The sequence below is a fragment of the Nerophis lumbriciformis genome, unplaced genomic scaffold (assembly GCF_033978685.3).
Source record: "Nerophis lumbriciformis unplaced genomic scaffold, RoL_Nlum_v2.1 HiC_scaffold_70, whole genome shotgun sequence".
In the NCBI taxonomy this organism is placed as follows: Eukaryota; Metazoa; Chordata; class Actinopteri; order Syngnathiformes; family Syngnathidae; genus Nerophis; species Nerophis lumbriciformis.
In genome coordinates, this window is record NW_027316612.1 from 142,501 (window position 1) to 156,205 (window position 13,705).

A 13,705-nucleotide genomic window follows, 5' to 3' on the forward strand; every position below is an offset into this window, starting at 1 on the left:
TTCTCCACCTGGGTCAGGAAAGCAAAATTGTCCCTCTCCTCGCTGGAAGTCCAAAAAAAAGGCGTAAATTTGACTAAGTGCCTAGGAGGATGTCCCTTTAAGAAGGCCGACGTGCTATGGTTCTCCACCTGGGTCAGGAAAGCAAAATTGTCCCTCTCCTCGCTGGAAGTCCAAAAAAAAGGCGTAAATTTGACTAAGTGCCTAGGAGGATGTCCCTTTAAGAAGGCCGACGTGCTATGGTCCTCCACCTGGGTCAGGAACGCAAAATTGTCCCTCTCCTCGCTGGAAGTCCAAAAAAAAGGCGTGAATTTGACTAAGTGTCTAGGAGCATTTCCCTTTAAGAAGGCCGACCTGCTATGGTTCTCCACCTGGGTCAGGAAAGCAAAATTGTCCCTCTCCTCGCTGGAAGTCCAAAAAAAAGGCGTAAATTTGACTAAGTGCCTAGGAGGATGTCCCTTTAAGAAGGCTGACCTGCTATGGTTCTCCACCCGGGTACGGAAAGCAAAATTAGTCCCTCTCCTCGCTGGAAGTCCAAAAAAAAGGCGTAAATTTGACTAAGTGCCTAGGAGGATGTCCCTTTAAGAAGGCTGACCTGCTATGGTTCTCCACCCGGGTACGGAAAGCAAAATTAGTCCCTCTCCTCGCTGGAAGTCCAAAAAAAAGGTGTAAATTTGACTAAGTGCCTAGGAGGATGTCCCTTTAAGAAGGCCGACGTGCTATGGTCCTCCACCTGGGTCAGGAACGCAAAATTGTCCCTCTCCTCGCTGGAAGTCCAAAAAAAAGGCGGAAATTTGACTAAGTGCCATCATTTTAGAGTACCAGGACTATAGTGGGGGAATTGGAGCCCTCTGGTGGACACTCGCTGCAAATGCACCCTGAATTAAAGACATTATTTCCAGTTCTTTTGGGGCCCTATTTTCAGGCGTAAATTTGACTAAGTGTCTAGGGGCATGTCCCTTTAAGAAGGCCGACCTGCTATGGTTCTCCACCTGGGTCTGGAACGCAAAATTAGTCCCTCTCCTAGCTGGAAGTCCAAAAAAAAAGGCGTGAATTTGACTAAGTGTCTAGGAGGATGTCCCCTTAAGAAGGCCGACGTGCCTTGGTTCTCTACCTGGGTACGGAACACCAAATTAGTCCCTCTCCTAGCTGGAAGTCCAAAAAAAAGGCGTGAATTTGACTAAGTGTCTAGGAGCATTTCCCTTTAAGAAGGCCGACGTGCTATGGTTCTCCACCTGGGTACGGAACGCCAAATTAGTCCCTCTCCTAGCTGGAAGTCCAAAAAAAAGGCGTGAATTTGACTAAGTGTCTAGGAGCATTTCCCTTTAAGAAGGCCGACGTGCTATGGTTCTCCACCTGGGTACGGAACGCCAAATTAGTCCCTCTCCTAGCTGGAAGTCCAAAAAAAAGGCGTGAATTTGACTAAGTGTCTAGGAGCATTTCCCTTTAAGAAGGCCGACGTGCTATGGTTCTCCACCCGGGTACGGAAAGCAAAATTAGTCCCTCTCCTCGCTGGAAGTCCAAAAAAAAAAGGCGTGAATTTGACTAAGTGCCTAGGAGCATTTCCCTTTAAGAAGGCCGACGTGCTATGGTTCTCCACCCGGGTGCGGAAAGCAAAATTAGTCCCTCTCCTCGCTGGAAGTCCAAAAAAAAGGCGTGAATTTGACTAAGTGCCTAGGAGGATGTCCCTTTAAGAAGGCTGACCTGCTATGGTTCTCCACCCGGGTGCGGAAAGCAAAATTAGTCCCTCTCCTCGCTGGAAGTCCAAAAAAAAGGCGTAAATTTGACTAAGTGCCTAGGAGGATGTCCCTTTAAGAAGGCCGACCTGCTATGGTTCTCCACCTGGGTACGGAACGCCAAATTAGTCCCTCTCCTCGCTGGAAGTCCAAAAAAAAGGCGTGAATTTGACTAAGTGCCTAGGAGGATGTCCCTTTAAGAAGGCCGACGTGCTATGGTTCTCCACCTGGGTCAGGAAAGCAAAATTGTCCCTCTCCTCGCTGGAAGTCCAAAAAAAAGGCGTGAATTTGACTAAGTGCCTAGGAGCATTTCCCTTTAAGAAGGCCGACGTGCTATGGTTCTCCACCTGGGTCAGGAAAGCAAAATTGTCCCTCTCCTCGCTGGAAGTCCAAAAAAAAGGCGTGAATTTGACTAAGTGCCTAGGAGCATTTCCCTTTAAGAAGGCCGACGTGCTATGGTTCTCCACCTGGGTCAGGAAAGCAAAATTGTCCCTCTCCTCGCTGGAAGTCCAAAAAAAGGTGTAAATTTGACTAAGTGCCTAGGAGGATGTCCCTTTAAGAAGGCCGACGTGCTATGGTTCTCCACCTGGGTCTGGAACGCCAAATTAGTCCCTCTCCTCGCTGGAAGTCCAAAAAAAAGGCGTGAATTTGACTAAGTGCCTAGGAGGATGTCCCTTTAAGAAGGCCGACCTGCTATGGTTCTCCACCTGGGTCAGGAAAGCAAAATTGTCCCTCTCCTCGCTGGAAGTCCAAAAAAAGGCGGAAATTTGACTAAGTGCCAAAAAGGCGTAAATTTGACTAAGTGCCTAGGAGGATGTCCCCTTAAGAAGGCCGACGTCCATTGGTTCTCCACCTGGGTACAGAACGCCAAATTAGTCCCTCTCCTAGCTGGAAGTCCAAAAAAAAAGGCGTGAATTTGACTAAGTGCCTAGGAGGATGTCCCTTTAAGAAGGCCGACCTGCTATGGTTCTCCACCCGGGTCTGGAACGCAAAATTGTCCCTCTCCTCGCTGGAAGTCCAAAAAAAAGGCGTGAATTTGACTAAGTGCCTAGGAGCATTTCCCTTTAAGAAGGCCGACGTGCTATGGTTCTCCACCTGGGTCAGGAAAGCAAAATTGTCCCTCTCCTCGCTGGAAGTCCAAAAAAAAGGCGTGAATTTGACTAAGTGCCTAGGAGCATTTCCCTTTAAGAAGGCCGACGTGCTATGGTTCTCCACCTGGGTCAGGAAAGCAAAATTGTCCCTCTCCTCGCTGGAAGTCCAAAAAAAGGTGTAAATTTGACTAAGTGCCTAGGAGGATGTCCCTTTAAGAAGGCCGACGTGCTATGGTTCTCCACCTGGGTCTGGAACGCCAAATTAGTCCCTCTCCTCGCTGGAAGTCCAAAAAAAAGGCGTGAATTTGACTAAGTGCCTAGGAGGATGTCCCTTTAAGAAGGCCGACCTGCTATGGTTCTCCACCTGGGTCAGGAAAGCAAAATTGTCCCTCTCCTCGCTGGAAGTCCAAAAAAAAGGCGGAAATTTGACTAAGTGCCATCATTTTAGAGTACCAGGCCTCTATAGAAAAGTTTGGTTTTTTGTCTATGTGTCATCATTTTAGAGTACCAGGGCTCTATAGAAAAGTTTGGTAAATTTGACTAAGTGTCTAGGAGCATTTCCCTTTAAGAAGGCCGACGTGCTATGGTTCTCCACCTGGGTCAGGAACGCAAAATTAGTCCCTCTCCTCGCTGGAAGTCCAAAAAAAAGGCGTAAATTTGACTAAGTGCCTAGGAGGATGTCCCCTTAAGAAGGCCGACGTCCATTGGTTCTCCACCTGGGTACAGAACGCCAAATTAGTCCCTCTCCTAGCTGGAAGTCCAAAAAAAAAGGCGTGAATTTGACTAAGTGCCTAGGAGGATGTCCCTTTAAGAAGGCCGACCTGCTATGGTTCTCCACCCGGGTCTGGAACGCAAAATTGTCCCTCTCCTCGCTGGAAGTCCAAAAAAAAGGCGTGAATTTGACTAAGTGCCTAGGAGCATTTCCCTTTAAGAAGGCCGACGTGCTATGGTTCTCCACCCGGGTACGGAAAGCAAAATTAGTCCCTCTCCTCGCTGGAAGTCCAAAAAAAAGGCGTAAATTTGACTAAGTGCCTAGGAGGATGTCCCTTTAAGAAGGCTGACCTGCTATGGTTCTCCACCCGGGTGCGGAAAGCAAAATTAGTCCCTCTCCTCGCTGGAAGTCCAAAAAAAAGGCGGAAATTTGACTAAGTGCCTAGGAGGATGTCCCTTTAAGAAGGCTGACCTGCTATGGTTCTCCACCCGGGTACGGAAAGCAAAATTAGTCCCTCTCCTCGCTGGAAGTCCAAAAAAAAGGCGTGAATTTGACTAAGTGCCTAGGAGCATTTCCCTTTAAGAAGGCCGACGTGCTATGGTTCTCCACCTGGGTCAGGAAAGCAAAATTGTCCCTCTCCTCGCTGGAAGTCCAAAAAAAAGGCGTGAATTTGACTAAGTGCCTAGGAGCATTTCCCTTTAAGAAGGCCGACGTGCTATGGTTCTCCACCTGGGTCAGGAAAGCAAAATTGTCCCTCTCCTCGCTGGAAGTCCAAAAAAAAGGCGTGAATTTGACTAAGTGCCTAGGAGGATGTCCCTTTAAGAAGGCCGACGTGCTATGGTTCTCCACCTGGGTCAGGAAAGCAAAATTGTCCCTCTCCTCGCTGGAAGTCCAAAAAAAAGGCGTGAATTTGACTAAGTGCCTAGGAGCATTTCCCTTTAAGAAGGCCGACGTGCTATGGTTCTCCACCCGGGTACGGAAAGCAAAATTAGTCCCTCTCCTCGCTGGAAGTCCAAAAAAAAGGCGTAAATTTGACTAAGTGCCTAGGAGGATGTCCCTTAAAGAAGGCCGACGTGCTATGGTTCTCCACCTGGGTCTGGAACGCCAAATTAGTCCCTCTCCTCGCTGGAAGTCCAAAAAAAAGGCGGAAATTTGACTAAGTGCCTAGGAGGATGTCCCTTTAAGAAGGCCGACGTGCTATGGTTCTCCACCCGGGTCCGGAACTCAAAATTAGTCCCTCTCCTAGTTGGAAGTCATCAAAAAAAGGCGGAAATTTGACTAAGTGCCATCATTTTAGAGTACCAGGACTATAGTGGGGGAATTGGAGCCCTCTGGTGGACACTCGCTGCAAATGCACCCTGAATTAAAGACATTATTTCCAGTTCTTTTGGGGCCCTATTTTCAGGCGTAAATTTGACTAAGTGTCTAGGGGCATGTCCCTTTAAGAAGGCCGACCTGCTATGGTTCTCCACCTGGGTCTGGAACGCCAAATTAGTCCCTCTCCTCGCTGGAAGTCCCAAAAAAAAGGCGTGAATTTGACTAAGTGTCTAGGAGGATGTCCCCTTAAGAAGGCCGACGTCCCTTGGTTCTCCACCTGGGTACAGAACGCCAAATTAGTCCCTCTCCTCGCTGGAAGTCCAAAAAAAAGGCGTGAATTTGACTAAGTGCCTAGGAGGATGTCACCTTAAGAAGGCCGACCTGCTATGGTTCTCCACCTGGGTACAGAACGCCAAATTAGTCCCTCTCCTCGCTGGAAGTCCAAAAAAAAGGCGTGAATTTGACTAAGTGCCTAGGAGGATGTCACCTTAAGAAGGCCGACGTGCTATGGTTCTCCACCTGGGTACGGAACGCCAAATTAGTCCCTCTCCTCGCTGGAAGTCCAAAAAAAAGGCGTGAATTTGACTAAGTGCCTAGGAGGATGTCACCTTAAGAAGGCCGACGTGCTATGGTTCTCCACCTGGGTACGGAACGCCAAATTAGTCCCTCTCCTCGCTGGAAGTCCCAAAAAAAAGGCGTGAATTTGACTAAGTGTCTAGGAGGATGTCCCCTTAAGAAGGCCGACGTCCCTTGGTTCTCCACCTGGGTACAGAACGCCAAATTAGTCCCTCTCCTCGCTGGAAGTCCAAAAAAAAGGCGTGAATTTGACTAAGTGCCTAGGAGGATGTCCCTTTAAGAAGGCCGACGTGCTATGGTTCTCCACCTGGGTCAGGAAAGCAAAATTGTCCCTCTCCTCGCTGGAAGTCCCAAAAAAAGGCGTGAATTTGACTAAGTGCCTAGGAGCATTTCCCTTTAAGAAGGCCGACGTGCTATGGTTCTCCACCTGGGTCAGGAAAGCAAAATTGTCCCTCTCCTCGCTGGAAGTCCAAAAAAAAGGCGTGAATTTGACTAAGTGCCTAGGAGCATTTCCCTTTAAGAAGGCCGACGTGCTATGGTTCTCCACCTGGGTCAGGAAAGCAAAATTGTCCCTCTCCTCGCTGGAAGTCCAAAAAAAAGGCGTGAATTTGACTAAGTGCCTAGGAGCATTTCCCTTTAAGAAGGCCGACGTGCTATGGTTCTCCACCTGGGTCAGGAAAGCAAAATTGTCCCTCTCCTCGCTGGAAGTCCAAAAAAAAGGCGTGAATTTGACTAAGTGCCTAGGAGGATGTCCCTTTAAGAAGGCCGACGTGCTATGGTTCTCCACCTGGGTCAGGAAAGCAAAATTGTCCCTCTCCTCGCTGGAAGTCCAAAAAAAAGGCGTGAATTTGACTAAGTGCCTAGGAGCATTTCCCTTTAAGAAGGCCGACGTGCTATGGTTCTCCACCCGGGTACGGAAAGCAAAATTAGTCCCTCTCCTCGCTGGAAGTCCAAAAAAAAGGCGTAAATTTGACTAAGTGCCTAGGAGGATGTCCCTTAAAGAAGGCCGACGTGCTATGGTTCTCCACCTGGGTCTGGAACGCCAAATTAGTCCCTCTCCTCGCTGGAAGTCCAAAAAAAAGGCGGAAATTTGACTAAGTGCCTAGGAGGATGTCCCTTTAAGAAGGCCGACGTGCTATGGTTCTCCACCCGGGTCCGGAACTCAAAATTAGTCCCTCTCCTAGTTGGAAGTCATCAAAAAAAGGCGGAAATTTGACTAAGTGCCATCATTTTAGAGTACCAGGACTATAGTGGGGGAATTGGAGCCCTCTGGTGGACACTCGCTGCAAATGCACCCTGAATTAAAGACATTATTTCCAGTTCTTTTGGGGCCCTATTTTCAGGCGTAAATTTGACTAAGTGTCTAGGGGCATGTCCCTTTAAGAAGGCCGACCTGCTATGGTTCTCCACCTGGGTCTGGAACGCCAAATTAGTCCCTCTCCTCGCTGGAAGTCCCAAAAAAAAGGCGTGAATTTGACTAAGTGTCTAGGAGGATGTCCCCTTAAGAAGGCCGACGTCCCTTGGTTCTCCACCTGGGTACAGAACGCCAAATTAGTCCCTCTCCTCGCTGGAAGTCCAAAAAAAAGGCGTGAATTTGACTAAGTGCCTAGGAGGATGTCCCTTTAAGAAGGCCGACGTGCTATGGTTCTCCACCTGGGTCAGGAAAGCAAAATTGTCCCTCTCCTCGCTGGAAGTCCCAAAAAAAGGCGTGAATTTGACTAAGTGCCTAGGAGCATTTCCCTTTAAGAAGGCCGACGTGCTATGGTTCTCCACCTGGGTCAGGAAAGCAAAATTGTCCCTCTCCTCGCTGGAAGTCCCAAAAAAAGGCGTGAATTTGACTAAGTGCCTAGGAGCATTTCCCTTTAAGAAGGCCGACGTGCTATGGTTCTCCACCTGGGTCAGGAAAGCAAAATTGTCCCTCTCCTCGCTGGAAGTCCAAAAAAAAGGCGTGAATTTGACTAAGTGCCTAGGAGGATGTCCCTTTAAGAAGGCCGACGTGCTATGGTTCTCCACCTGGGTCAGGAAAGCAAAATTGTCCCTCTCCTCGCTGGAAGTCCCAAAAAAAGGCGTGAATTTGACTAAGTGCCTAGGAGCATTTCCCTTTAAGAAGGCCGACGTGCTATGGTTCTCCACCTGGGTCAGGAAAGCAAAATTGTCCCTCTCCTCGCTGGAAGTCCCAAAAAAAGGCGTGAATTTGACTAAGTGCCTAGGAGCATTTCCCTTTAAGAAGGCCGACGTGCTATGGTTCTCCACCTGGGTCAGGAAAGCAAAATTGTCCCTCTCCTCGCTGGAAGTCCAAAAAAAAGGCGTGAATTTGACTAAGTGCCTAGGAGCATTTCCCTTTAAGAAGGCCGACGTGCTATGGTTCTCCACCTGGGTCAGGAAAGCAAAATTGTCCCTCTCCTCGCTGGAAGTCCAAAAAAAAGGCGTGAATTTGACTAAGTGCCTAGGAGCATTTCCCTTTAAGAAGGCCGACGTGCTATGGTTCTCCACCTGGGTCAGGAAAGCAAAATTGTCCCTCTCCTCGCTGGAAGTCCAAAAAAAAGGCGTGAATTTGACTAAGTGCCTAGGAGCATTTCCCTTTAAGAAGGCCGACGTGCTATGGTTCTCCACCCGGGTCAGGAACGCAAAATTAGTCCCTCTCCTCGCTGGAAGTCAAAAAAAAAGGCGTGAATTTGACTAAGTGCCTAGGAGGATGTCCCTTTAAGAAGGCCGACCTGCTATGGTTCTCCACCTGGGTCAGGAAAGCAAAATTGTCCCTCTCCTCGCTGGAAGTCCAAAAAAAAGGCGTGAATTTGACTAAGTGCCTAGGAGCATTTCCCTTTAAGAAGGCCGACGTGCTATGGTCCTCCACCTGGGTCAGGAACGCAAAATTGTCCCTCTCCTCGCTGGAAGTCCAAAAAAAAGGTGTAAATTTGACTAAGTGCCTAGGAGGATGTCCCTTTAAGAAGGCCGACGTGCTATGGTCCTCCACCTGGGTCAGGAACGCAAAATTGTCCCTCTCCTCGCTGGAAGTCCAAAAAAAAGGCGGAAATTTGACTAAGTGCCTAGGAGGATGTCCCTTTAAGAAGGCCGACGTGCTATGGTTCTCCACCCGGGTCCGGAACTCAAAATTAGTCCCTCTCCTAGTTGGAAGTCATCAAAAAAAGGCGGAAATTTGACTAAGTGCCATCATTTTAGAGTACCAGGACTATAGCTGGGGAATTGGAGCCCTCTGGTGGACACTCGCTGCAAATGCACCCTGAATTAAACACATTATTTCCAGTTCTTTTGGTGTTCCCGGGGAATGAGAGGCCTTTTGTGGGCCAGAAAGAGTGGGGGACCCTTGGAGCCCCTATTTTCAGACAGTTTGGCTTATTTCGGTGACGCCGGGGCGTCCATCAGGTCTTCCCGGGGAATGAGAGGCCTTTTGTGGCCATATGTCAACAAAAGAGTGGGGAAATGGAGCCCTCCGGTGGACTCCCGCTGCAAATGCACCCCCCAAATTAAATACATTAATTCCAGGCCTTTTGGGGCCCTATATTCAGACGGTGTGGAGCCCTCCAGTGGACTCCCGCCTCCAATGCACCCCCCAAATTAAAGACATCACCCCCCAAATTAAAGGCATCATTTCCAGTTCTTTTGGGGCCCTATTTTCAGACAGTTTGGCGTATTTCCTTGACGCCGGGGAGTCCTACAGGTGTTCCCGGGGAATGAGAGGCCTTTTGTGGGCCAGAAAGAGTGGGGAACCCTTGGAGCCCCTATTTTCAGACAGTTTGGCTTATTTCGGTGACGCCGGGGCGTCCATCAGGTCTTCCCGGGGAATGAGAGGCCTTTTGTGGCCATATGTCAACAAAAGAGTGGGGAAATGGAGCCCTCCGGTGGACTCCCGCTGCAAATGCACCCCCCAAATTAAAGACATTAATTCCAGGCCTTTTGGGGCCCTATATTCAGACGGTGTGGAGCCCTCCAGTGGACTCCCGCCTCCAATGCACCCCCATAATTATAGACATCACCCCCCAAATTAAACACATTATTTCCAGTTCTTTTGGGGCCCTATTTTCAGACGGTTTGGCGTATTTCCTTGACGCCGGGGAGTCCTACAGGTGTTCCCGGGGAATGAGAGGCCTTTTGTGGGCCAGAAAGAGTGGGGAACCCTTGGAGCCCCTATTTTCAGACAGTTTGGCTTATTTCGGTGACGCCGGGGCGTCCATCAGGTCTTCCCGGGGAATGAGAGGCCTTTTGTGGCCATATGTCAACAAAAGAGTGGGGAAATGGAGCCCTCCGGTGGACTCCCGCTGCAAATGCACCCCCCAAATTAAAGACATTAATTCCAGGCCTTTTGGGGCCCTATATTCAGACGGTGTGGAGCCCTCCAGTGGACTCCCGCCTCCAATGCACCCCCATAATTATAGACATCACCCCCCAAATTAAACACATTATTTCCAGTTCTTTTGGGCCCCTATTTTCAGACGGTTTGGCGTATTTCCTTGACGCCGGGGAGTCCTACAGGTGTTCCCGGGGAATGAGAGGCCTTTTGTGGGCCAGAAAGAGTGGGGAACCCTTGGAGCCCCTATTTTCAGACAGTTTGGCTTATTTCGGTGACGCCGGGGCGTCCATCAGGTCTTCCCGGGGAATGAGAGGCCTTTTGTGGCCATATGTCAACAAAAGAGTGGGGAAATGGAGCCCTCCGGTGGACTCCCGCTGCAAATGCACCCCCCAAATTAAAGACATTAATTCCAGGCCTTTTGGGGCCCTATATTCAGACGGTGTGGAGCCCTCCAGTGGACTCCCGCCTCCAATGCACCCCCATAATTATAGACATCACCCCCCAAATTAAACACATTATTTCCAGTTCTTTTGGGCCCCTATTTTCAGACGGTTTGGCGTATTTCCTTGACGCCGGGGAGTCCTACAGGTGTTCCCGGGGAATGAGAGGCCTTTTGTGGGCCAGAAAGAGTGGGGAACCCTTGGAGCCCCTATTTTCAGACAGTTTGGCTTATTTCGGTGACGCCGGTGCGTCCATCAGGTCTTCCCGGGGAATGAGAGGCCTTTTGTGGCCATATGTCAACAAAAGAGTGGGGAAATGGAGCCCTCCGGTGGACTCCCGCTGCAAATGCACCCCCCAAATTAAAGACATTAATTCCAGGCCTTTTGGGGCCCTATATTCAGACGGTGTGGAGCCCTCCAGTGGACTCCCGCCTCCAATGCACCCCCATAATTATAGACATCACCCCCCAAATTAAACACATTATTTCCAGTTCTTTTGGGCCCCTATTTTCAGACGGTTTGGCGTATTTCCTTGACGCCGGGGAGTCCTACAGGTGTTCCCGGGGAATGAGAGGCCTTTTGTGGGCCAGAAAGAGTGGGGAACCCTTGGAGCCCCTATTTTCAGACAGTTTGGCTTATTTCGGTGACGCCGGGGCGTCCATCAGGTCTTCCCGGGGAATGAGAGGCCTTTTGTGGCCATATGTCAACAAAAGAGTGGGGAAATGGAGCCCTCCGGTGGACTCCCGCTGCAAATGCACCCCCCAAATTAAATACATTAATTCCAGGCCTTTTGGGGCCCTATATTCAGACGGTGTGGAGCCCTCCAGTGGACTCCCGCCTCCAATGCACCCCCCAAATTAAAGACATCACCCCCCAAATTAAAGGCATCATTTCCAGTTCTTTTGGGGCCCTGTTTTCAGACAGTTTGGCGTATTTCCTTGACGCCGGGGAGTCCTACAGGTGTTCCCGGGGAATGAGAGGCCTTTTGTGGGCCAGAAAGAGTGGGGAACCCTTGGAGCCCCTATTTTCAGACAGTTTGGCTTATTTCGGTGACGCCGGGGCGTCCATCAGGTCTTCCCGGGGAATGAGAGGCCTTTTGTGGCCATATGTCAACAAAAGAGTGGGGAAGTGGAGCCCTCCGGTGGACTCCCGCTGCAAATGCACCCCCCAAATTAAATACATTAATTCCAGGCCTTTTGGGGCCCTATATTCAGACGGTGTGTAGCCCTCCAGTGGACTCCCGCCTCCAATGCACCCCCCAAATTAAAGACATCACCCCCCAAATTAAAGGCATCATTTCCAGTTCTTTTGGGGCCCTATTTTCAGACAGTTTGGCGTATTTCCTTGACGCCGGGGAGTCCTACAGGTGTTCCCGGGGAATGAGAGTCCTTTTGTGGGCCAGAAAGAGTGGGGAACACTTGGAGCCCCTATTTTCAGACAGTTTGCCGTATTTCGGTGACGCCGGGGCGTCCATCAGGTCTTCCCGGGGAATGAGAGGCCTTTTGTGGGCCAGAAAGAGTGGGGAACCCTTGGAGCCCCTATTTTCAGACAGTTTGCCGTATTTCGGTGACGCCGGGGCGTCCATCAGGTCTTCCCGGGGAATGTGAGGCCTTTCGTGGGCCATATTTTCAGACAGATTGGCCTGTTTCAGTGACGCCGAGGCGTCCATCAGGTCTTCCCGGGGAGTGTGAGGCCTTTTGGGGCCCTATTTTCAGACAGAAAAAAAAGAAAAGTAACCCTTACACTACAAATGACAGCGGGGAAACGCCCCCCCCCCCCCCCCCCCCCCCCCCCAGCAAAGTCACAGGGGAAGTGGGGTAGACAAGTGGAGAGTGTCTGGGGAAAAGTCCACAAAATGATCAAAAATCACACCCAGGTACGAGTGCCACAAGTCCCGCCGCGTCCCACCCGAGTCCGAGGTGCCCCCCACATGCCCAAAACGCACCCAGCAAAGGCGCACTGTGATTGGGAAGAAAAGTTGGAAAAGTGGGCAAAAGTCCGGAAAAATGACCAAAAACCACACCCAGGTTAGAGCCCCACACGTCCTGCAGTCGCACCCGAGTCCTGGGATGCCCAACATGTCCAAAAAAATCAAAAAAAAGCCCAAAAAATCAAAAAAATCCCCGGGCCGTATCTTGGACGCCGGCGTACCGCGTTCGGCCCTCGTGCCGTAGTTTGGCGACCGATTGTAAAAATTTGCCGCGACCGGCTAGTTTTTTTCCTTGGAGTAAATAGAGAGTAGATCCAGCAGGAAATATGCACTATAAACAAAGAGAGGGAGTTTGGAGGGGGGCAAAAACGCCCTCTTGGAACTTTTGCAGCAGCACACATCAAACTAGCGGGGAGAAGGCATGCATAGCAAAAGGCCACGAAATGATCCAAAATCACACCCAGGTTCGAGTCCCACAAGTCCCGCCGCGTTCCACCGGTGTCCCGGGGGTGCCTGGCATGTCCACAACTTACCCAGCAAAGGTGCACTGTGATTGGGAAGAAAAGTTGGGGAAAGTGGGCAAAAGGCCCGAATTTGATCCAAAATCACACCCAGGTTCGAGTCCCACAAGTCCCGCCGCGTTCCACCAGGGTTCCGGGGTGCCTACAATGTCCACAACGCACCCAGCAAAGGCATCACACCCAGGTTCGAGTCCCACAAGTCCCGCCGCGTTCCACCAGGGTTCCGGGGTGCCTACAATGTCCACGACGCACCCAGCAAAGGCGCACTGTGATTGGGAAGAAAAGTTGGGAAAGTGGGCAAAAGTCCCGAATTTGGTCCAAAATCACACCCAGGTTCGAGTCCCACAAGTCCCGCCGCGTTCCACCAGAGTGCCGGGGTGCCTACAATGTCCACAACTTACCCAGCAAAGGCGCACTGTGAGTGGGCAAGAAAAGTTGGGAAAGTGGGCAAAAGTCCCGAATTTGGTCCAAAATCACACCCAGGTTCGAGTCCCACAAGTCCCGCCGCGTTCCACCAGGGTTCCGGGGTGCCTGACATGTCCACGACGCACCCAGCAAAGGCGCACTGTGATTGGGAAGAAAAGTTGGGAAAGTGGGCAAAAGTCCCGAATTTGGTCCAAAATCACACCCAGGTTCGAGTCCCGCAAGTCCCGCCGCGTTCCACCAGGGTTCCGGGGTGCCTACAATGTCCACAACGCACCCAGCAAAGGCGCACTGTGATTGGGAAGAAAAGTTGGGAAAGTGGGCAAAAGTCCCGAATTTGGTCCAAAATCACACCCAGGTTCGAGTCCCACAAGTCCCGCCGCGTTCCACCAGGGTTCCGGGGTGCCTGACATGTCCACGACGCACCCAGCAAAGGCGCACTGTGATTGGGAAGAAAAGTTGGGAAAGTGGGCAAAAGTCCCGAATTTGGTCCAAAATCACACCCAGGTTCGAGTCCCGCAAGTCCCGCCGCGTTCCACCAGGGTTCCGGGGTGCCTACAATGTCCACAACGCACCCAGCAAAGGCGCACTGTGATTGGGAAGAAAAGTTGGGAAAGTGGGCAAAAGTCCCGAATTTGGTCCAAAATCACACC